This window comes from Oenanthe melanoleuca, chromosome 14 (genome assembly GCF_029582105.1).
Source record: "Oenanthe melanoleuca isolate GR-GAL-2019-014 chromosome 14, OMel1.0, whole genome shotgun sequence".
NCBI classification, from domain to species: domain Eukaryota; kingdom Metazoa; phylum Chordata; class Aves; order Passeriformes; family Muscicapidae; genus Oenanthe; species Oenanthe melanoleuca.
Window position 1 is genome coordinate 10,318,832 of NC_079348.1, and position 23,547 is coordinate 10,342,378.

General features: G+C 37.7%; 1 protein-coding gene across 1 annotated transcript in view; it reads left to right on the forward strand.

The window, feature by feature from the left end:
* Positions 1 to 23,547, forward strand: part of GRIN2A (glutamate ionotropic receptor NMDA type subunit 2A) — a 159,553-nt gene that overhangs the window by 64,050 nt on the left and 71,956 nt on the right. The gene's annotated exons all lie outside the window — the stretch shown is intronic.

The following is a 23,547-nucleotide window of genomic DNA, read 5'->3' on the forward strand; positions in this document are numbered from 1 at the left end:
ATTTTTTCTTCTTGCATAAGCAGAACGTTGAGGCTAAATTGTTCACTGCAGGTTTGGGATAATGAGCAGGATAAACATCTCTACTCTAAGCATCCAACTTGGATGGAAAGAAATATCTGTTGGAAAGGCAGACATTGGGCAGATTGATTTTTGTGAAAGTTTTAATATCAAGTATTTATTCCACTGCAAGATGGTCTATTTAAGTTTATAATCACAATTGCTCTATGCACAATTTATTTCAATGAAGATAATTGAATTTAATATCTTGAAATATATGTGAATAGAGGTGAATTTCATACCTTGTGCAGTCAGCAAACATTTGTACCCTGCATGACAGTAAACCAAGAGGCATCACACTGTTTCCTTCTTTCCTGGCAAGCTATGAAGAAACAGCTCAAGAAGTGTTGGCAGCTAGCACAGCCTTTTAGGCCTAGGTAGCTGGGAATACTCTGCCTGGTTTCTTCAGTTCTTGCCAGGGAAAAGAGTGAAGATTTGGAACTGTATCTGATCTGTGGTGGTGGAAATTCTCTGGTTTCTGCTGAGGGAGCAGAATCTCCTCCTTGTTGAACATGCTGCAGCCTGGGAGCAGCTCCAGCCTCAGAGTTGGGACTTCAACATTTGGTCCTCCTCTAAGTATCAAATATTAACCTCCTGGTGTGCCTGCTTGTGAAAATACCAATTATCTGTATTAACACAGCCACATAGCCTCAGAACCTGCTGAATTTCATCTCTAAGAAAAGTTAAGCAGAGATGAGGTGAGTGAAGTTTGTTCAGGTAATTTCTGCCATGGAGCTTCTGGGCAATCCTGCATCTGACTTTTCAGATGTGCTCAACCATGTGCTGCTTTAATGGTGACAAGTGAGAGTGGTGAAATATACCTTTGTTGCTGTGTTATAAAATGCTTTAGTTTTGTGTGTTATGGACTCTTATTTTTATTTCCTATAAATGGTTGTTCCTGGTTTGGGACAGCAAAATGTATCAGAAAATCCAAGAAACAGGACACATGGATGATACACTCTTTGGTATCTCTTGGTTTTTTAAGGCTTCAGGGAATTGGGATGAGATAATAAAAGCTTCAAGTTGTTTGTATTTCTTTCAGAGGAATTGCTTTGCCTGGATGGAAAGGTTATAATTTAAAGATCTGCTTTGTCCTTTAGCTATTTACTCTGTAGTCCATACTTTCTCTGCCTCTCAAGGAGGGTGTAGAAACCTCAAAAAGTTGTTATAATTATTGAGTTAGCCATATTCCAGGCCTTCCCATGGGCTGGTCAGCACAGAAGGAGGAGGAAAAAGGATGAGGCTATAAATACAGATGCTAAGGACTGATGAAAGGGATGGGCTGTGAGAGAGGTACTGATCTGTGGCAGGGGGAGCTGAAGAGACTAAGCAACTATTTTCCAAAATCACAAACTGTATTAAGGTTCAGAAGCCTGAGATTTCTTTTTGTTGGAAAAATGTCCAAATGTTTAGATGGGTGTGGAGCTGTGCTTTGCTTACAGAACAGCATTTAGTGACAGCAAATGCTTAAAGTAAGTTTGAAAACTTAATGTTCCTGGTGTCTCTTCTCTCTCTTCTTTTTTTTTTTTTTTTTTTTGTTTTTTTGTTTTTTTTTTTTTTTTTTTTTTTTTTTTTGTTTGTTTGTTTTGTTTTGTTTTGTTTTTTTGTTTTTTTGTTTTTTAATTTATTTTAAACTCTTCTACTCCCCCACAAACTCCTGTGCTTTTTGTATATGTTAGTGATTATTTTTCTGTAGAATTTTTTGGTAATCTTTTGAAAGTTGCTTGGCAACTGCAATTCTCATTTAGGAGGAGCTTGCATACAGCAATCCTGAACTTAAAAGTGTTGATAACAATCTTATAAAAGAGTTGTGTCCAGAAAAAATCCCGCCTTTCGTACCAGGAGGCTTCTGTTCTGGTTAGAAAGGTTCTTCTGTGAGGATTCACATTAGCACTGCTGACCAAGATAGTTCTTGCAAAGACAAAGATGCATTTTCAGTGTTTACAATTATTACAGTTGAATCAAAGGAGTCAGTGAGACTCCATGCACAATACAGGGAGTGCTGATTTCTGCTCTCTCACTCTTCAGCCCTGTGGTACAAGGAAATGATGGGATTTGGCCCATATAGCCATGGCTCTGGCTTTTGTTCAGTAAGAGCTTTGCTGATTGCTGGGGGCAGTCTGAGCCCTGTGCCCTTCCTCTGGGTCAGCTCCAACCTTCTGCTGAGCCCTTTATCCCTGTGAATGGCTCTTGTGCTGACTGTGTTCCCATAAGAGCAAGAAAGGCTATTGCCTGCTTGTTTTAATAGTGAAGGATTTAATAAGAATTCAGTCTTGACATCAAAGGAGCATAATTTCAGTTTCCTTGGTGGAGGCAGGAGGTGTTGGTACCTCAGTGGTCTGTCCTTATGTCCCTCCTTCCCTGCAGTTGGTCTTTCACCCAAGTTGGCAATGGTGAATGGTTCCCCTCTTTGGTGATACCTGCACAACACAGCAGTGTTGTTTGCCCTCTCTATAAACTGATTAGTTGTGTCATCTCACGGTCTCTGTAATTCTCAGCTTGTGCTTCCATAACTTGTAACCGACTCTGTCATACTTCAAACTGGTGTAAAAACTCTCTGGAGCAGTATGAAAACACTTATAATTAATCATGTCAAGCATCTATTGTGTGTTCAGTAGGTGAATAACAGTATGTGGCTTTGCTTGGCACTCCTGGGGTTGTCATGGTCTGTGAAGCTGCACTTATCAGAGGGTGACTGTAAATAAGGGGGGATTTCCAAAGCAGTCCACAGATCGTGGGTTTGCTTATACCCACCCCTCTTCTGAAGTTTCCAAGGATATCGAGGCTCTGCATTTGTCATTTGCAACTTTCAGAAGTGCTGTCTCCACTCAAAAGCAGCCAGCTGTGGGATTGCCTGTGATCTGTGGCCTTTGAGCCCTTAATTCCCTGGCTGTGCAGTGTAATCCACAGGATACACGAGCTCTGGCAGTTCCTGTTTTTGTTGGCTCTGTTGAAAGTGCACATGTAACCGATAGCTGCACTTGTTGGGTAACTGTGATAGTTCTCAGAGCAATAGCAGCAGCTGTTAAACACAGAGCCCTGCTTCAAAGTGTGGGATGTGTTAGGGATATACCAATGCCTGGATCCCAAAGGAATTTTGGCTTTGAACTTAACTGGACTGGACATCTACCTAATTGTCTTCAAGAATGTGAGCCTGAAGCCCATAGAACATTTTAGTCCTGCAGTGCAAGTGGCCTTGGGAACATCATTCAGCTTTCAGAGGATCTTTTCTCCCATAGAATGAATTAAACCAAATAATGTTTTATTCTTGTAAGAGACTTTCTTTTTTCCCTGAAGGAAAAAGAATTTAAAGCCTTTAGCAGTGCTAAGCATTAGAAGAGTTAGAAGTATCAAAGGAGAGAGATAAGGATAGAGGGTTTCTTTGACAGTTTTGTCTCCCTGCTGTGCCAAGTGACAGCCAACATCTTATTTGGAGGAAAGCTTTCCATGCTGAAAATGGTGGCACAGAAATTCTTTCCTTTGGCCTCATTCAAATGCAGCTGATCCTGGTGATGCTTCCTGCTGATGGCAATTTAAAGTATTGTGCAACCTAAGATAAATTTCATTGAAGGGCCATCATAACCAAGTGGGGCCAATGGGAAAAGTTAGATTCAGTTTTAGAAGAGCACAGCATAAAGAACTCTTAATGAAATTAATTCTCTGGTCTCATCTGGCTCTGTATCTGGAAAAACTGCTAAATTCAGCATTTTGTCATGGGAGAGTAAAATTATTCTAATTTTATTTATTGATTGAAGCAATGTTAGGTTAAACTAATATATTAAATTCTTGCACTGTTCAGCATTGATGTAGCATTTTGCAAAAGCACAAATAAATATGTAGGTGTCTTCTGAAAACCTGAGAGATCAATTTTTAGACAAACCTTGCCAAATTAATTAGTGCAGGTTTAAAAAAATGTTTGCAGAGGCACTTTCCATTAGGTGAAATGAAGGGCCTAAAGCTATTAAAGGACACCTACTACATGGCCTGTCATTAGATATTTTTCAAAAGGAGTGTGGTGGATACAAAGAAAGATTCTGTATGTAAGTACAGAATATATGTTTTGCAGTAGGCAGTTTTTATGGGTGGACAATTAAGATAAGTCCATGGTTGAGTACCCTGAGACCCTAAGATAGATATTGAGGATTTTATAAACAGCTTTGCCCCATGTCAAAAGCTCTCCAGCTGGGCTTGAAAAAAGAAGCATCAGTGTTGTCATAATGAAAGTTTGATGCAAGCTAATTGGTTTTGTGTGCTTGTGTTTCCACCTCATTTTTTCGAGATGATGTAAAGAATCTTGAATGTTAAATGGAGAGAGGGGTTTGGTCACAGTTTTGGAGTGACAGGTACGTTCTGAAAATTATGTTTTTGTTGTTGAATGGACTTTGTTAAGTGGCAACATTTCCTTATTTACCTGGATTTCCATTTATGAATACATGAAAAATTGGGAAAGCCCCCCCCAAACACAAAACTGAGCAGCAAACCCTGAAACCTGAGGAAATGTTTATGCTTGTATCTTTTCCACTAGAACAGAAAGCAGCAGGGAACTGAAGAGAGCAATGACCAAAGAGTAGGATGCCAGCATGGGAACAGAATTGCAAACTTCTCTTTGCCAGAGTTCCCTTCTATTCTGCCTGCAGACTTAGTAACTCCTTAAGCACTGAGCATGAGTCTCTTTTGGCTTGACTTGCCAACTTGAAGTGTTATATTGAATTATTGGACAGCCAAATCAAAGGTGTGATGATATAGTAACACTGGAGTTAAAACTCAGTACACAGGAAAGGAAGTAAATTATGCTGATTTGTGCCATTATTAGTATAATTTAATAAAAAAATAAAACATTATCATTACTATTTTAGTACTATACTAACATATTAAATAATATAATATATAAAGTAAATATTAATAAATACATTTTAATAGTGCGCAGTCATTTAAATAGCATACATTTTTCCTTGGTACATTAGAGATAAATCTGGCTGATGCTGAATTTGCTGAGGGCTTTCTCTTGAATTTAAATAAGATTTGGAGTTGAAACCTTGCTAACTCCTATTTAGTTCTTGTAAAACTGACAGCCAGGTTTTCAGTCTATGATTTGGATCTGCCAACTTGTTTGTTTTAAAATTGAAAACAATAAGCAATAATGTTAAAGCAAGCAGTAAGAGCCTGGGCTGCAGTTGTCGGAGTTGTGTTCACTGTGGTTGTGCTGGGGCTGCTGCTGCCCAGAGCCCTGTGATGGGAGCAGGAAGGGGCTGGCTCTGTTGGAGCCCTGGTGAGCTTTGTGCTCCCCTGGTACCTGTGTGCAGTCAGAGCACTGCTCGTGCACTTGGACACGCACATCCTGAATTTAACACCTGCTTAATGAGGAGTGCTAGGAGCCGTACAGGACTTGCTCAGCTTTAATTGTGAACCTGTTTTGTCTTTTCCTTGATCCATTAGACAGCCTGGCTCACCCAGGAGTGGGCTCATCCAGGCAGGCTGGCACAATAAATTCTGAGCAGAGAGAGTTCTCCACGGATGTGCGACAAGCGCTGGCTGAGCCACTTTGTAATCACTGCCATCTAATCAGTGCTGCTCTTCTAATCTAAAAATGAAGGTTTCCTGTTTGCTAAAAAATTAGCAATTCCAGTCAGGCATTTTATCTTAACCTACAAGGAACAGATAACAGCATGTGGCAGTTTTCTGTCAAGCAGAAGCAATCACAAAATTCATGATGTGGTGTGGGGTGTCATTCAAGCTCTTCCTAAGGTGAATGTCCTCAGCTAAACCTTCCCCTATGCAATGAGCTTCCCCCAAAACTCAAATAGCTTTAAACTCTATTCTAATGAATAGATGTATTTAAAAATGTGTTAAGCAGCAAAAATTTGGCACATTTCAGAGAGAGGACGGAAACAGGAAAGGTTTATATGGTAATTTCCCAGGAATCACTTTTCTAAGATGTGATTACTCTGCTTTGCTTTCCTTCAACAGGATAATTACAGATAGACGTGTTGGGATAAACTCCTCTATGTTTGGAACCATTGAAACACTGTAATGCTATGTTTATGGAAAGCCTGTAAATTACCTGTGAGCACTACAAAAATCAGTGGTGGCTCAGCACACATGGGGTTCAACACCCACAAACAGGCTTTTCATTGCTGAAAATGACATTTTTGTTTGTCTCAAATGTACTATGAGTCACTTGGGAGCTATGTCTCTCTTCCACTTCTAATTAAAACAACTCATTTAAAACAGGAGGAATTTAATTTTCTCTTAATTATTTGTAAAAAAAAACCAAAAGTGATTTCTGTCACAGCCTTTTAGTGACAGAAGAAAATGCTTTCCACAAAACATCAAGGCTCTTCATCCAAGGAAGCATTATGCCAGGAGATTTTTAAAGGAGTCCTTCAGATCTGGAAATTAGGGATTCACCTTTTTTAAAGTGAAAAGAAAGAGGTTTGCACCCTTTTTGCTCCAAGGAAACGGATACTTGGTTTCTTTTAGGAAAAATGAGCGTTTTCTATTCCTGGGTATCAAACAGCTAAGCACACAGGTACTGCAAGGCTTTAAATTTAAATTTGGAATGCCAGAATTTTCTAGTCTGAGATTTGTCATGTATGGAAAACAGGGCATGCCAGATATGCATAGATGAAGAGAAAGTGTTGAGTTTTGTGGGTTTTGGTTTTTTGTTTACCACTTTGCAAGGTTGGTAAAAAACTGAAAAAAAAATAAGAAAGGTTATATGTAATTTCATTTCATAAATGAACCATAATATGCTATTTGCTATTCAAGAAACCCTAGAATGTGGTTGGGTTATGTTTGGAAATTGTTATGACCACATGCCAGTTCAGGTATAATCGTTTCATTAAACTCCAGCAGTCCCCACCCCTCCCTCACCACCTCCTGAACACAGTACCTGGGATTTTGTATCAATTTTTTCTTGAGCCAGGTTTGAATAGTTGAACACCTCTGAGACTGTTAATGGTGATAAATGTGATACACTGATCATAAGCAAAAGACCTCTGTGTTTTGGAGAAACATACTCCTAACATGATAACGACTCTACTGGGATCCTTTGTAGATCTAGAAATCAAGAAGTTGTTTAGGTTAAAATGTTATGGGAAAAGCTTCTGTAATTTGACACAGTTAGTAAGTTGGGTATTTGCTTTCCTTTTGTTATGAATGGAGGTTTTACAGCCATGGATGCTGACCAGCTGTAGAATCATTCAGATTTTGAATCAGGCCTTTACTGTTTTGGAATTTTGCTTCTGAAAAAGTGCTTGAAATATTATTCTGGAAATTTATGAAGTGTAAAGGGAAGAACATCTCTGAATGTCTGTATGCTTGATCTGCATGATGTGTTATGAAATTTGCTCCTTCTTTCTGTAGTATTTCATCAGTCTGCCTGTGTGCAAGTGTAGTAAAGCTAAGTTAAATTTCTGTGGGTACACAGAGTATTACTGACATGAAAGACAAGCATGAAAGCACTGTGGAAGAATTGTAGCCTGAAGAAAATTTCAGCCAGTCCACCTTCATTAACTTTAAATGGCCTTGGCAAGTCTGAGGTGTAATCCAAAGAGAGACTTGGAAGGCAGGAGGAGTGCAGAAAAGGAATTGGGATGGGAAGGGGAATTGTGACCCAGGCTGGAGAGGGAATACACACAGAGCTCAGAACATGGCCTGGGTTCTGAACAGAACAGGCAACAAAATGCTTTATCCCTGCTTACCTTCAATACAAATCTTCAAAAGTTTCATCCAGATTAGTGTCGCTGTTCCAGTGCTTAATTTGGCTGATGGGTAAATTGTAGGTAATGTTCTTCTGGTTGTAATGAACTAGAAATCACTATTCTTACCCTCTTCTGGAAAACTACTGAAGTAGTTCTGGCAGTATAAAACTTGATTAAAATCAAGTCTGATACTTCAGTTCTTAATGACTAAAGTAGTAAATGTCTTTGCTTCTGTAGAGGTTGCATAGTTTCTTCAAATTATTCATGAACTCTTAAATCATCACTATGAGTGAGTGTGACAGGAGGAATATGTTGTTGCTGTGTGTATATAAACATGTAGGTATTTTGGGTATCAATGGGATTCTTACTGTGTATTGTATGAATTATACATGTTATTGTATATGCAGTAGATGCATTATGTAACAAACAGAGCCCACAAATTTGTTCTAAACCAGGTTTTTATTACATGGCTTCCAAATGTTGGGTGGAACCTAGGAATGCATAATGATGTGCCTTGGAAAAGACAGAGTATCTGCAGGGAACTGAACAGCTTTATGAACCTTCTAGAATGTAGAACTTGGTTGAAAAACAGATTAATCCAGAGGTTCTTGTAGTTGCAGTCTTTACTTTTAATCCTATGACTGCAGTCACCTGGTGTCACTTACCTGTAACACTCTAACTGGGTTCTGGTGAGTGGGCTGTTATGCAAGAGGGAAGTATGATAATCGTGCATAATGAACTGTCATGGCCTTATGTTTGGAAAGTTTATACATTTTGTCATCTGTTTTAATGGAAATTACTTGTTACTCTCTTGGCTTATTCCCTTGATGTAGTTGTACTCAGCATGTTCAGTTGATTGCACTGATCAATTGGTTGCATCATTAGTATTTGGTTAATAAATGTCCAGGTTTTCATATTTTTCTGCAAAGACATATAACAACCCTCCCTAACAAAACAACCAAAACCAAAAGAAATAACAAAACAACAAGTACTTTTGGTGCTGGTCTGCACAGCCAAGTGGGAAATACCAAGGGATAGTCAGAGAGCTGTGCTTTCTTCCAGGGCAGCAGCATTACTTGGGACTGCCTGTTCAAAATGTGGAAAGATAATCTCATATCTTTATGCTGGCCAGGAAAACCAAAGATGAAATAATTAATTTATTAGTTTTTTTCTGATTTTGGCAGGAATTCATCCTAAATGTTGAGGCTACCACTTGGTGAGGGTGAGAAAAGGTCTGAGTAACATGTGAAGAAACTGTGGAATTGTTTAAATATGTTGGGAAATTGCCTCATATTCATTTATATGAAGGCATGAGCTTCCTCATGTACCTGTGTGCATTTAGCAACTTTCTGAAAAAAACTGAAGAGACAAATCTCTCTCAAATTCCCAGACAGTGATGTTAGCAAGCAATCCCAATTTGTATCTCTTCTGCTTGTGTTGAAAAAACGAGAACATTTTTAGCATTGTCTTCTCAAATTCCTCTCCTTGTTGTATTGCAATTGATATGAATGAATTGATGAGAATATCCCTCATGCATCCATTTAATTTCCACAGGCACCAAGGTATGTACAAATACCATTGCTCAGCTGAGAGCTCATTTTGATTTGGTAGTCTCATTTTCAAGCAATAATTTGAGCCTTTCTTTATGGAGAGGCCATACTTTTCCATATATGCTAATTTCTGCTATTGCCCCAAGCATCTGTATATTATTTCAATTATGTTATGTTTATTTATACCTAATTCTATGCTTTGTGTTGAATTTTGCTCATGAATAGTTTATAAAATCTGTTCTTGCTCTGAGGTTTAGGTGAGGTTGTAAGAAGTTTTTTCAAAGAAAAAACAAATGGGATATTGTAAATGATCACCACAAGCTGTTTGATATTTTCATAGTGAGCAAGAAAATGTTGTATTGTTTCTATGGAGTGACTGTATAATAATAAATTTAACTCCTTAATGAGATTTGTTGGGCAAAAAATTGCAGGGAAAATGTGCTTGTTAATCTTCTGGAGGGGGGATGAAACTGCAGAGATCTTTAGGTGTACATAATTCTACACATATGGTGTAGAATTTAGTATGTAGAATATTTTATAGACTTAATTTTTTATCAGATTTCAATAGAATTTACAGGTGTTTTTTCAGTTTTAATTTTTATTCTACAGTCAGATTGTGTTATCAATTGAGACACTCAGATAATTTAAGTCAAATTATATCCTGTATTTTAAAATTATATCCTGTATTATGGGCATGAATAGCAACACATTATCATCCATATGTAGTAAAAAAACACTTTAAGTAAAAAAAAAACCCCACTTTTAGATCAGACTTATCATCACTTAAAAGAGATTAGAAACTATTTCTGTATGGATGTGTTTAAGACATTTCATGAGGTGTGGCATTGTGATGATTTGTGCTATACTCTTCCATCTATTGCTGGGATAAGTAAATCTTCCAGGAGGAAAGATTTACAAGGATATACATAATTCTGTCTCACTCTAAGGCTCACTCCTTATTACAAAGGAAACCTATAACTTGGAAACTGAGAGCTGTTGAAATGTAGCTTTTGTGAAAATCCCATTTTATGATCCAGTCATTTTACAAACGCAGTCTGATGTGACAGACATTTAGTGCTGGCTAAGCTACATAATGGAGAATAATGGACAATTATTGCTGTAATTGAGTGAGTTAAACTTTTATTTGCCCTCACTAATTTTATTTTAAATCATGTTATTCTTAGTATTTGTTTATTAATAAGGCTGATTAACTTGAAGAAATGGGCTTTTGTAAATGGCATTCCTTAACTGTTTGTGATTTGTGCCCGGTCACCTGTCACATTGCATCACTTCTGCTCTGTGCTTTTCTGTATTTTCTGAAAAAGAGCACAAATTCAAATGACAGGACTTCCTGTTTTTGTTTTCAAATAAAAGTATTTCATTTAGAATTGGATAAAAATTTCATGTTTAATATTTTTACTGAGAACCAGTGGTTGTCCAAATTTTTACTAATAATAATCCACAAGCAGTGAAAGGAAATATTTGCTGATACCCATGAGGGAGTTAATTTGTTTTGCACTGTTTATCTATTTTCAACATGCTGAATGTTTGTGTCTGGCTCTGTGCCAGCTCTGGACAGTGGAACTGGTGTGAGTTGTGTTGGAAACAGCTGAGTTGTCACCAGAAATGGCTTTCAGATGAAATTTTAACTTATGGCACACCTGGGTCAGTGGGAGCTCACCTGACTCCTCCTGTCTTGTGGAGCTTTCTAACACCTGCCCTTCTTGTCCAGGCCCATAATGGAGAACTGCTCCCTTTCCAGTGGGAATTTTGCTCCTCACCTCCACTCTTGTTATCCAAGATCCTTAGAGCAGCTTGGGATTCTGAATCCCTGGCCAGTGATTTTGCAGTCTGTGCCAGCCTAGCTGAGTAGAGGAGATCCCTGCTGGGGGATGTTGGCCCACTCCCTGCAGCACGTTTGGTGACACAAACATGTTCATTTGTTCTGTGCATGGTTTATAGGGATGGCTTTGTTCTGAGTACCTGCTCCCGACCTGATCTTCAGCAACACAATGCATCCCATGGTGAGGCAGGATCAGAAGGGAGCTTTGCTCTACATGAGCAGTTCTGCTTCTTTCTCTGAGGTGTCTCATGGACTGACAGACTGTTGCCATGCAGCAGCACATGTCTGTCCATCAGGACCAGGAATGGCAGGTCTCATGGGATCACCAGGTATCCATCCCTGAACAGCTTCACGTGGGCGAGCAATTCGACTTGCTGGGAAATGGAGCATGCCAAGCAATGTGGCAAAGATTTTACATCTCAGTTTTCCTTTCTTTGCCAATTTTCAATATGTACTGTGCAGAAAGACTGTCTTATTTAGCAGTGATTTGAAAAATCAACGCTTTTCTCCCTAATATGAGCTGTATTTGCCCCTGAACACAGAACAATCCCTGCTTGCTCCAGAAGACTGTCTTCCTTGGAGAAAAGGTGGGGATTTGGTACAGCTTAGTTATTTGGGTTTTTAAAATTACCTGTTAATGTAGCATAAAGTATTGCTATCTGAAAGCTAGAAATCACATTGCTTATATACAGAGAATTATGAGTCATTGAGAGGAAGGTCAGAACTGCCTAGTGGGAGCTGTGCAGTGAAGTCTTCACCTGATCTTCCACATTTCACCTGGATTTCAGGAGTTCTTGGGGAAGATATTGCAATATATTGCAAGGAATCAGGTCATAGCTTTTATCTTTTTCCTTCTGGTAGTACATCACAGCAAGTAATTGTGAAGATCAATCCTAAATTACTTAATGACATATTTAACAATAGTGAAAAAATATACCTGCTGTGAACATCAGGTATCAGAAATGGCTGGGATGCTGCTTTCAAGTTATTTCTAAAGGACCTGAAAAAAAAAAAAAGAAAAAAAAAAAAGTCTTTATATTTTAAACTTAATTTTACTCAATTCCAGAGTATGGCACTGGGGGACACAGAGGCAAATGGAGATGGAACAGTTTAAGGGGAAGCTCATTCCTTTCTCCCGCTTTCACTGAGGTCTGAACTGCAACTGCAACTTCCTTAACATATTTTATTATATAAGGTCCTGGAAATGTAACAAGTACACATCTTTTATGTGTGGAACTGAAAGCTTTTAACAACTTGTAAGAACAGGTGTTTTGTTTGTTAGTCGTCCCACACAAAAGGTTTTTTTTCAAAGGAACACAAAGGATTGGCATCTAAATGCCTTTGTTCTGTTAATGAAAATGAACAAGAACTCCCACTTTGTGTTTGTAGAGAAACTATTTCAGTTAACTGAGCATGAAACTCTTTTCTGAGGACACACTGAGTAGCAAAAATAAAATGGGCATGGATGAGTTCTCATATTTGTGCAGATGCTCCTTTCTGCTTAAGCAAACCCACCCCTGAAGACTTTCGAGCACGCTGAGCTTCCAGTGAACTTAGGTGTGATGGCATTTGCAATTTAATTGCACAATGGATACTTGAAAAAAAAATGTTGTAGCATATACTAAGATTAACTTAAAATCTTCTTTGTTTCATACTTAGGTTAGAAAAACTCAAATTATAATTTCATATTTTTGTAGGAGTCCATGGAAGTAATTAATGTTTTTGGTGTTCTACCTACCCAGGAAAATGCTGCATGCTTTGTGTTGTCAAATGCAACTAAAAATTTCTGGCCTAAAAACCATCAACCCACATAATAAATTTTGGTACTTATTTGTGTTCAGAACAAGGATTATGATGTTTCTCTCCTCAAAGATACTGTGCAGGTTAAGGAAGAAGTCTTCAGTTTGTACAAACACGTTGTACAAACACGTTGTACAAACTTTTTTTTTTTATAGCTGGAAATGAGATATTCAGTTTGCTGTAGCACTGCAGCATTTACAGTGTGTGGTATGACTGTTAAATCTATAATAATTTCTAGAAAGAATTACTGTGCCTTGTAAGGAGATAAATAGTATTTTGAACATTTCCTTTCTTGATGTTATGTTTTCCCTCTGATATTTACTGTAAATCAGAGCCATGCTTAAAGATATTTTGCCTCTGCATAACTAAGGAAAAATAACAAGCTAAGCTATTTCACAGAAGAAATAGTTTTACTGCCCATGTAAAGTCTCAGTAATTTGAATATATGTTGTAAAGCTTTTCTGCCTGGAGTATTATTTGCTTATGGGAATAATGCTTGGCAAATCTCTTGATGTGTGATATTCTTGCAGCCAAATAAGTTGGTGCATCCTTAAATAAAATGCCAAGAAGAAAATGCAGATTCAAGTCAAATGTGTGGAGCAGTGTGGGTAGAGTCAGAACATGTTGGTGCATTAGAGTTTTTGTCTGCACATTTCTATTATGTTACCTCACCCTCCATGACAGAATGCAATGCATGCTTGTGTCCTTACCTGGATTGCAGAGGGTGGGGGAAACTTGGATCTGCCTGCAGCTGAATTCCACAGCCTTCCTGTGCTCCTTCTGCTGTGGGTGCAGTAGCTCTGAGCACTGGAGCCCTTGCTTTAACACAAATGTGATTTGTTTTGTGATTGCTCAAAGGCTCTGCAGTGAGTACCAGTGAAATACCATTCATTCTTGGTGTATTTTGTGCTACCCTCCTTATCAGTAGGATTAATTCTAGGATAAGCACTTAGTCACCCTCTCCTCTTGAGCCAGGGTGATATATCAGCACGGATTTAGATCACATATCAGAAATTTGGTAACTGAACTTGCTTCTGACCTGCTCCTCTTAAATGCACAGTGGAAAAGGAAATCCATTTCTAGATTGATGGGCTGATCCCTCACTCTGAGAAAGCCTGTAATATCTATTAGCATAACACAAGAGCCGCTGCAGTTTTGCCCAGAGGCTGAAGATGGTGCCTGAAGAGGAGAATATAAAGGATAAGCATAAATGGAATTTCCCCTGAGTACAGTCCCTTCTTCAGATCTGCTGATTGTACCTCAGAGCAGAGAAGCATTCTGAGCATTGTGAAACACTTCCTCCAACAAGAATTTAAAAGCAGTATGTGTGCTTTGGGTCAGTTACAAGGGTTTTGTCACTTTGCTTTCCCAAGGCAAGTGAGTCAGGTTTGCACCTCTTCTTGCTCAGCACCCAGACTACCTGGGGAACCAAAGTGCCTGTCTTCCTGAGGAGATCAAGAGTCTTCAATCTCTTATCTTCCTCTGATACTTAAATTTATCCTACAAATCTCTGTTGCCATGGAAAGCTGCATGGAATGGCTCCCTTGAACTCTGCTCAGCCTTCCTCTTAAAAAATTCCCTTCCCATCTGTGTGTCTGCCCTCCCCAGCTTGTCTCTGGCTGTTGGGTCTCTCTTTGATCCAGTGCTGCCAAATCAGGTTCACAGAGGTGCTGGTCCAAGACTTCTGGCTCACCAAGGAAAAGCGCATAGTTACAAGCACAGAGTAGAAAACTAAATTTGCTTTATATTTCTTTTACTTGCCTAATGTTTTATACTCACCATTTGGTGAAAGGGGGTGGTGGAGGAGGTTGTTTGTTACCTTAGTTTTTACTTGCTATGTGGAGATGTATGGAAATGACTTAGTTAATGGTTTTCTGGCTTCTCATCCTCAACACAAGTGAGAAGTGTTTTAGCATTCAGTTGAGGCCAAATGTTTTCAGATAAGAAGATGATGTCTTAAGGCATTTTTATTGATATTCAGTTATGCTTATTTTTCTGTGTGGTGTATGACATTTATGCACATGTGCAATACATACTTGTTGGAAGGATTAAATTGTTACTGATTTTGGATTTAATGCTGAATTCTTGCCTGTAGTATATTTAAGTGTTATTGTGGGTATGTAAGGTTTTGATTCTGTTTGCAGGATTAATAAGATCGGATGATGATATTTTAAAAGCTCCTAATGGCAAAAGCTGTAAATTTTTGTAAATTTTGTTGATGTGTGAGCTGTAAGTGATTTGATACTGCAGGATTTTCTTGTGCTATACTTGTACCCGAGAAGAGATTTGAACAGAGAATTGTACTTGTCCTCAACTACTCTAAATCCTTGTTCGAAGCAACTTTTCCTATAGGTTGGGGTATACAGTATGTATGAAAATGACTTTTTAAAGTCATATAATTATGCAAAATGGTTAGTGTATTGCATACTAAATACCTGGAATTAAAATTTGTTCCAGGGAGGAATTATTGCATAGTATTGGTTCTTGAAAGTTTCCATAAGCTGATCAGGCAACTTATACTTTTTGATTGCATAGCAATAGTAATATAAACACATCAAATTTTACTTAGCTAAAATATTTCCACTACATATTTTAATTTAGCAGATACCCAAGAAGATGTCAAGTAAATTGGATTCTATATTCTGTAGATGGCTCACAGTAACCTATGTGCCTGTTTAAACTTATGGCTATGAGTGAAGTCAATATGGGTGACTGATTCTGAAAATAAAATGAACTAGGCTGGTGCTGTAAGAAGCTGTTAATCAGACAAAATGTGACCACCGTGCTTTTTAAAGACTTATGATATAATTCTTTGGGGCAATAAAGTATGTAAGTCTTAACTATTACAATAAAATTTTATTTACTGAAAATCTAAAAAATAGGAATCGGCAAGCTTCACTTTTTATTTAAAGAGAAAGACAAAGCACTATTTTTTCAGGTCTTTCTTTTTGGAGTTGCTTGGAAGTTTTAGAATCTTCCTTTGCCTCTGATTGCAGCAAAACTTGGTTATCTGGGATTCATTTTGAAACTGGTTAAACTCCATGTACAAGGCTTATTTCAGGAAATGTAGCCATTATCAGCAGGATTGTTTTTGAGATTAATAATTAGACCTAGCTGCCTGCTCCAAGAAATAATACAGCTCACTGTAAACTAAATTTGCTTTTATATCCATTTAAGTTCCCCAAAATGCCCATGAATCATGAGAAGCTCACCTGTGATGGCCTTATGGGAACAGATGTGGTTCAAAGTGAATGAACTAATTGATTTGATAGGTAATTCTCCACAGCCACAGAGTGCAACTGGAGGAAGGTGAGGTATTCCCCATAGCCCAGTATGTTGTTGTGGTAGTAAAAAGCAGTGTCTCAATACTGATATGAAACAAAGGGCACATTGATAAGTAAAGCCCCAGTGGAATATGAGACAGAGTGGGGATGTCAGTAAATGTGGGGATGGACAGTCTATATACAAAGATTTGTACTTATTTTCCAGAGATCTGGCTGGCTTATTTGGTTGGTATCTTTCATACATCTTATTTCTTTATGGTATTTTATTTCAAGAGATGAATAGGAGAGGTAAGTTACCTAGACTTTTCCATTCTTAAAATGCCTGTGTGTATCCCTGCTGGATTTCTTGAGTCTTGGCCTTTGACTGGGCTAATTCACAAGCTCACTGATGCTCTCTTAATGCTTTTTATTTCTGATATCTGGTGAATAGCCTTTTATGAGGAAAGAAAAATGCTTTTTGTGTCCGAAAATGCACCTAGGCTTCCAACAAGTGCATTTTGATAGTTTTGTAGTAAAATCATGGTTTGGGGTTGGGTTGCATAATTTCATTGTTTTTTTTTCTCAGCCAAGTAGGTAACAAGTCACTGTCACTGTGCTGTAAACTTTGTCATGTTGCTATGGCAAGAGCTGGAACAGGAGCCCATTTTTTTTTTCCTAATGCTGTCACCAAAATTTCGTTTTGGTGTCTCAGATGTGAATTGTTGGCAGATGTTCCCACACAGCAGAAAGCCAGTTACTATCACCAGTATTACTGGAGTAACTTCACAGCAATTGCTTTTCCTGTCTTTGGAAAGTCCTTAATTTTCCTGATTGCTCTCCCATCATTCATGACAATTGCTTGAAGTGGTTTCACTGAAAGGACAGACTCAGGAGCCCTCCATGTGAACTCAGGTGTTCCTTGAGGTGAAAGATGTGCTCCGTGGCTCCTGTAAAGTAATTTTCCTATGGAAAATGAGGTCTCCTTGGGCTCTTCAAGAGACTATTTACTTACATCAGTTTAGTGATGACTAATTACATGAATAAAGCAGAAGGACACTGCTTATACAAACCATGAAAAAAATCTAAATTAAAAAAATTGCAAAGCATTTATCTGCAGTCATGGCAAGGGGCATAAGGGAAATGATACTCAGCTATAATCTGTCCTCCTTGCTATCCAGTATATTAGGTCAAACACATTTTTCAACATTTATTTTCTGGGTGAAATACTGACAGGAAATGAAACTTGCATACAAACCCCATAAAGGTAAAGTATTTTAGGATAATGCTGATGTGTGGAACCACATTACCCAGCGTGGGTTAAAGAGTCAACGATTTATATTCCAGAAATATTTGAATGTACAAAACAAATAGATTTTTTTTGAAAATACTTTTTATTCTCCCTTTTATTCTTTGAGGCATCAGTACTCTATTTCTTACATTGGGATTCTTTTTGCCCCCAAAAGCTGCACAGTAGCTGTTACTTATCCAAATAGCAAAGCAGCTCCATATTGCTGTCTTGTAGACCCACAATTTTGCCCTTCCTTATTGAAATGCTCACAGTCTAAAACATTTCTGTAGCTGTGGAAACTGAAATTTATCTAGAAAAGAGGCATCTTGTTAATAAACTTTCCATCAAATGACCACCCCAAAATCCCTGCTGATTCATGTGAATCTTTTCATGGATTTATTGCCTGGTCACAGGCTTGCTGGCTCATTTCAGCCTTTCAAAGCATTTTTCACCTGTCTGTCCTGGTTGACCAGGAGCTCACAATGAGCCACCACAATTCCCAGTGTTTGAACAGTCTGTGAAAGAAAACCCAGATGTGTTAAAAACCCAGATATTGAGTGAGCTCCATCCCAGGAAAAGCTTGTGAGCTCTGTGCAAAACTAGTCCATAATTAGGTTATATCACTGCAATCACATATTGAGTTATTTTCATTAGATGTGACACTATTATTTGAAAATGTAAAGGATCAAACCCAGGTGACTTCCAATCATCTCTGGAAACCCTGCTCTCATTTCTTTCTCTTTGTTTATTTGCTGTTCTGCTACAAAAAACAAAAACAAAAACAAAAACAACAACAAAAAAAAAGTGACAACCTAAAGCTTTTGTAACAGGCCTAGATAAGCCAAATAAGTAGTATAACATTAAATGGATATATTGAAAAGGAAAAAAATCACACAAAACCTGTTACCTAGCAAAATTCTAAGGTTGAAGCCATGACCTAAAAATACAGAAGTCTTTGTGAAATGAATTTCTGCAGACTCCCTCTGGAAATGGGAGAGAACATGCTTGATTAAGCCAGTGCTAACCTTTTGAAATCATGTTTCTCTGATATTTATTCCGTGAAATAATAAAAGGGGACATGTGAGATGTTGGAAAGCCATAATGTATTCCCGTGCTTCCTACTGCCCTTTTCTAACTTCAATGATCCTCTCCTAGAGCAAACTTTTAAAATAAAAAGAGAGGCCTTGGTTTGTCCTTTCAGTTGACCTTTATACATTTTGCGGTTGTGCATTTGCACCAGTTAAATTACAGAGTAAGAAAATTTCCACCCTTTTTCTGGCTCTGGTTTCACCATATGTGAGGCCAGAGCAGTGTCAAGTCCTTGGGAAACAAGTATTTTCTGCTTTTTGTAAGAATGAGTAAATTATTTCCACCCTCACATGTTGCTATGCTTTGAATGAAAGTACAAATTTTTGTGTAATCTCCATCAAATTGCTCCCATGGTGATAATGGAGGAGTTTTCTCCCTGGGCACCTCAGTGAGCTGTTTGTGTTGGGAATTACATGCTGTATCTCTTAATGAATAGAGGCGGAATTTAATAACTTAAGAATTCAAAAATATGCAGGGTGTCTTGGAGGAAAGGTTTTCCTTTCAGCTCTTCCACTTCAGTGCTTGCATTTACTGAAAGTTTGGCAAGGGAAAACCCTGTGGCTGGGGCCTGGATATTCATGGCACAGAAATGCAATTCACTTCATGTCTACCAGGGAATCAGTGCACCACTCAAAATAATCCAAGAAAAATGGTACCAAGTTAACACCCTGCAAGATGCATTTTTACCTACTTTTGAGATCAGCAGAAATAATTTTATTCAGTATATTTTTTATGTGATGCTAAATTATTCAGTTGAATTCATGACTAACCTGACTTCTATTTTTTCCAGTCTTTATAGAAATTACAAATAACTACTATATTTCATTAAACAGGGAACAGCTTGCACTGTGTATGGAGACCTGGCACCACATGCTATAAATCTTTAAGAGAATGGAATGTCTGATTTACAGTGGTGCAAAATCAGAGAAAAATTATTTTTTGCTTATCTCTGTGAAAGAGAGTAAGAAAGAAGCAATTAAGATAACTTTGAAGTCCTACTTGTAGTCCTGTCATGATAATATTGTTGCTATTTGAATAAAATCATCCTCTGGATTGCTTTTTAAGCTCTCTTTCATTTTGGTTTTTCCTTCTTGTCATAATATTGTTTTACCAGTGAAGTGACTGTCCCTCACTGTGTCTGCAGATTGGAAAATTGATTTGATTCAGTGTTAACCCCAGTTTTATTCTGGTTTAGAGTTTAATTTTCATTTAACAAAAGCTACACTAATTTAGATACCAAATATTTCTTTCCTCAACTGACCACTCCTGCAGCCTTTTTCCTGGCAGGCACAAAGTACCAGCAGGGCTCACCTCAGCTGCTACAGCAGCTGGAGTGGCCCCTGCTGAGCTCTGGGAAAGCCAGAGCTGGGAAACTGAGATGTCATGAAAAGAGCTGAGGATGAGGTTTCCAGAGAAATATTCCTGTAATTTGCTGGAATTGGGAAGCAAAATGTACAATTCTGACAACAGTAACGGATTTATAGACTTGGTGCACTAATTAAAAACAACTTGCTCTGCTATATTAATCTGTGAAAGGGCAGCAGCAGGGAGAGCTGGGCTGATTGTGCACAAGTGTGGGAATGTTGAAGTGCCCTTCTCCTGCAAGGACAGAACTTTGTCACATACAGAATTCAGGAATAAGGTTAAGCAAGAAGCAGATTGAAGGATTACTTCCTTCTGAGTGAAGCATATGGGGAGATGCTTTGCTGTAAACTGGACACTCATGTTCAAGACAGAAAGAAACTAAAAGTTTTCATTTGCTCTTTACCTTCTCTTTTCATTGCTGTTTTTTGTTCACATGGATGTGGTAGAATCTAGCTGAGAAGTTGGAAGAGAAAAACTATTTCTTCCAACTAAATTTTTACTCATACCAAGTGTAACATCTTGGGCTTGTCATGCTTTGAGATTTATCTGAAAAATTCCTCTGTAAAAATTTTCTTGCCCTGTATAAATTGTACTTCTTCCTTGCAACCTTCACTAGTAATCTCAATAGTTGGAGATGTTGAGGAATGAAAAAAAGAATTCTGGTGTGCATTCAAAGCACCTCTGATATTACATCTGTATTCCTACTTCAGCAATGATTTAGATCGATGTCTCAGTACGTGACAAGATGACAGTTAAATGAAAATAACTGAATAGTTTTGGTTTTTACAAACATCACTCTAGTTTGCATTTGAATATAGAAAATTGGAACTTAGTATTTTATTACACATATGGAATTTAAGTCTGTAGAAAGCAGAGGAATAACAATGCTTTTTTGAAAAGAATGTGAAGCTTAAAACCTCCCAAAATGAAAAGCTCTATAGATGTTTCAGAATACAATAGTTGAATCTGTTAAATTTTTATTTATTTGCTATTTCTGCACTGAATTTCACCCTTCCCTCCCCTAGTTTAATAGATATGTCCTTGAATATTCTCCTTATAGTCATTTAAGTATCTGCTGAAGTTCCTAAGGCTGCAATTTCCTTGTAATCTCCCATCTGTTTCAAATGCATTGTAAATACACAGTCAGATCTTCAGCTCTATAAAAGCATCCAGTGAAGTCAGTGCAATCACCTGGAATTTCTTCAGATGAGAATCTCACTTGTGATGTTTGTGTCTCCATTCTTCCTGGAACCAAACTTCTTTTCAGGATTACAGGATTATTCAGCATTTTAATCAGAAATTGATCATGATTGCCTGATTTTGACTAGACTTTGCATTCACAATTATAGGAAACGGGTTCTTGTAATATGGGTGTGACCTTTATAAAAATGTCTAAAACTCCTTTCATAAACTGTTTTTCTAACACAATATTTACAAAAGGAAAGGATTTACTTTTTTGCTTCTCTTTTGTTGTCAGCCTGCTGCAATGGTGACACAGAGCATTGTGCTCAAGACTATTCTTAATTGCCAGGGAAGATGCCAAGGACTGCTCTAGGTTAAAAATCTGTATTTACTAGTTAGAAAGGTCACACTTGAAAATGTCCATGTGGTTGTGTTTGCCCTCAAATACTTCAGTTGGCTCACTGGAGAAGCTCTTTGTGATGCACAAAGGACCAGAATTATTCCATTGCTATAAAACACATATAGAAATGGGGAAGAGTGAAAGGATATGATGGATATAATCTACTTAATCTACTGTAAATTATTTTACATCTTACTGTAATTTAGCATAATAATAAATGGAAAACAAGAGTTGAGAGTGGAAGTGATTGGCTTTGCATTACAGTGTTTTTTATGCTCAGTTAGGAGCTGCAGCAAAGTTGGATTCATAGCATTGTCTCTAGATATCTACTTTACTTTGGAGTAGTAAATCAGTAATTAAATAATTAAATGCTGACTCTGAGCAGCTGTTCTGTATGCTGGGTTCCTTTAGCTGTGAGAGTCCTCATATGAAATTCTTGTTTGCTGTTTTTTAAGTATCTAGTGTAGGTCACCAGGAAATAGCCCCTAGAAGAATTCAGCAATCAAATATTCCTTATTCGATTCTTCTCCAAAACATATTTTATAACATTTGTAATTAACCCAAAACATTTCAAATCTGTCTCTGGCATTCAGAATGTCATCACTGAGGTGCCAAAGAAGCCATGGCAGATGATTTCATTACCACCAGCAGTGTGTATTTTATACCTTCAATATCAGTCTTCAGGGTCTGACACAAGTTGTAAGACTTTTATTGCTGTCAAGCTATATAAAATCCTGGTGTCAGCTTCTTAACACTTGGAAAGTAATAACACTCCTCATCTTCTATTAAAAAAAGTACAGACTGTTTTCCTGGAATAGATTTGCAGAGCTTGCAGAGCTGAGCTATCATTCTCACTAATATTTGTATGTTTAACATCACCCTGCCATGAAACCCAAATCAATTAATCTGTTTCTGTTCCTGCAAATGTAAAATAGGATAGCAGTTTGTGACCATGATCATAAAACTCTTTAAATTTAAATTAAAAACACTGTATGTGTCTTCCTTCAGAAGCCTGCATAAGAAATCTTGAATGATTCATATCTTATTTCTAAATTATAAGCTTTTGTTTCACCAGGAGTTCATGCTTTCTGTGTCTGAAAATGATGCAAATAAGTTGCCTCTACTGGTCAAGAATAACTACTGAAGTAAAAAAAAAGAATTATATGGCTTCTCATGTATAGTTTTGGCATTCTAATTATTGTATGTAAGTGCAGAATGTAAAGTTAAAAAATAGATTTAGACCTCACAGCAACTTAGTAAAAATAGATCACTGAAAGTGTTTGGAAATTTATTGTAAAAAAAATTAATTGTTCTGCCTTTCTGATTGTTAAAATAAGCAGCATCTGCCGTTATGCTGTATAAAATTTATGAATTCTGTAAATCATAAGACAAATATTAGAAACAAATCTGTGTTGGACAACATTACAGGCAATTCCAGACTCTGAGGCCATTGTTTGAAGTTATTTTCATTTAAGTCCTTTAATGAGGACACTGACAGATTGCTGGCTGTCCTTGGAGTCCCATCCTGTTAATTCTCTATCAGGCATCAATGGGCCGTGTGCTCTGAATGGAGCAGGACCAGTACTGAACTCAGTCTCTGGGGACAGAAAATCTACTTCTGCAGAGTCTAAACCTTCCACCAAGTCTAGTGAACCTTGGAAATGGAGTCCCCCTCAGACATTATGTCTGGAAGTACAGAGCTCCTCCAGCATCTATACAGCATGTGCATTGCAGTTTATATCCATTGTAACTACAAATTGGTGTGAGTTTCTTGGGTTGCATTCATACATTTACAGGAATGTAAAACTTCCTGCTGGAGAGTTGTTTGACTGTGGGTGGCTGTCCCCAGGGAGCTTCCTCAGGAGCTACTGATTTGGGTTGTTGTCTTCAAGAGATCCAGCACTTGGAAATTTCCTATGTAAATACTGGTTTGCTACTTTTTGGCAAATATACCAATTAGCTGTAAGTACCTATAATCAGTTGTTTACTGGTTATCTGAAAATTATA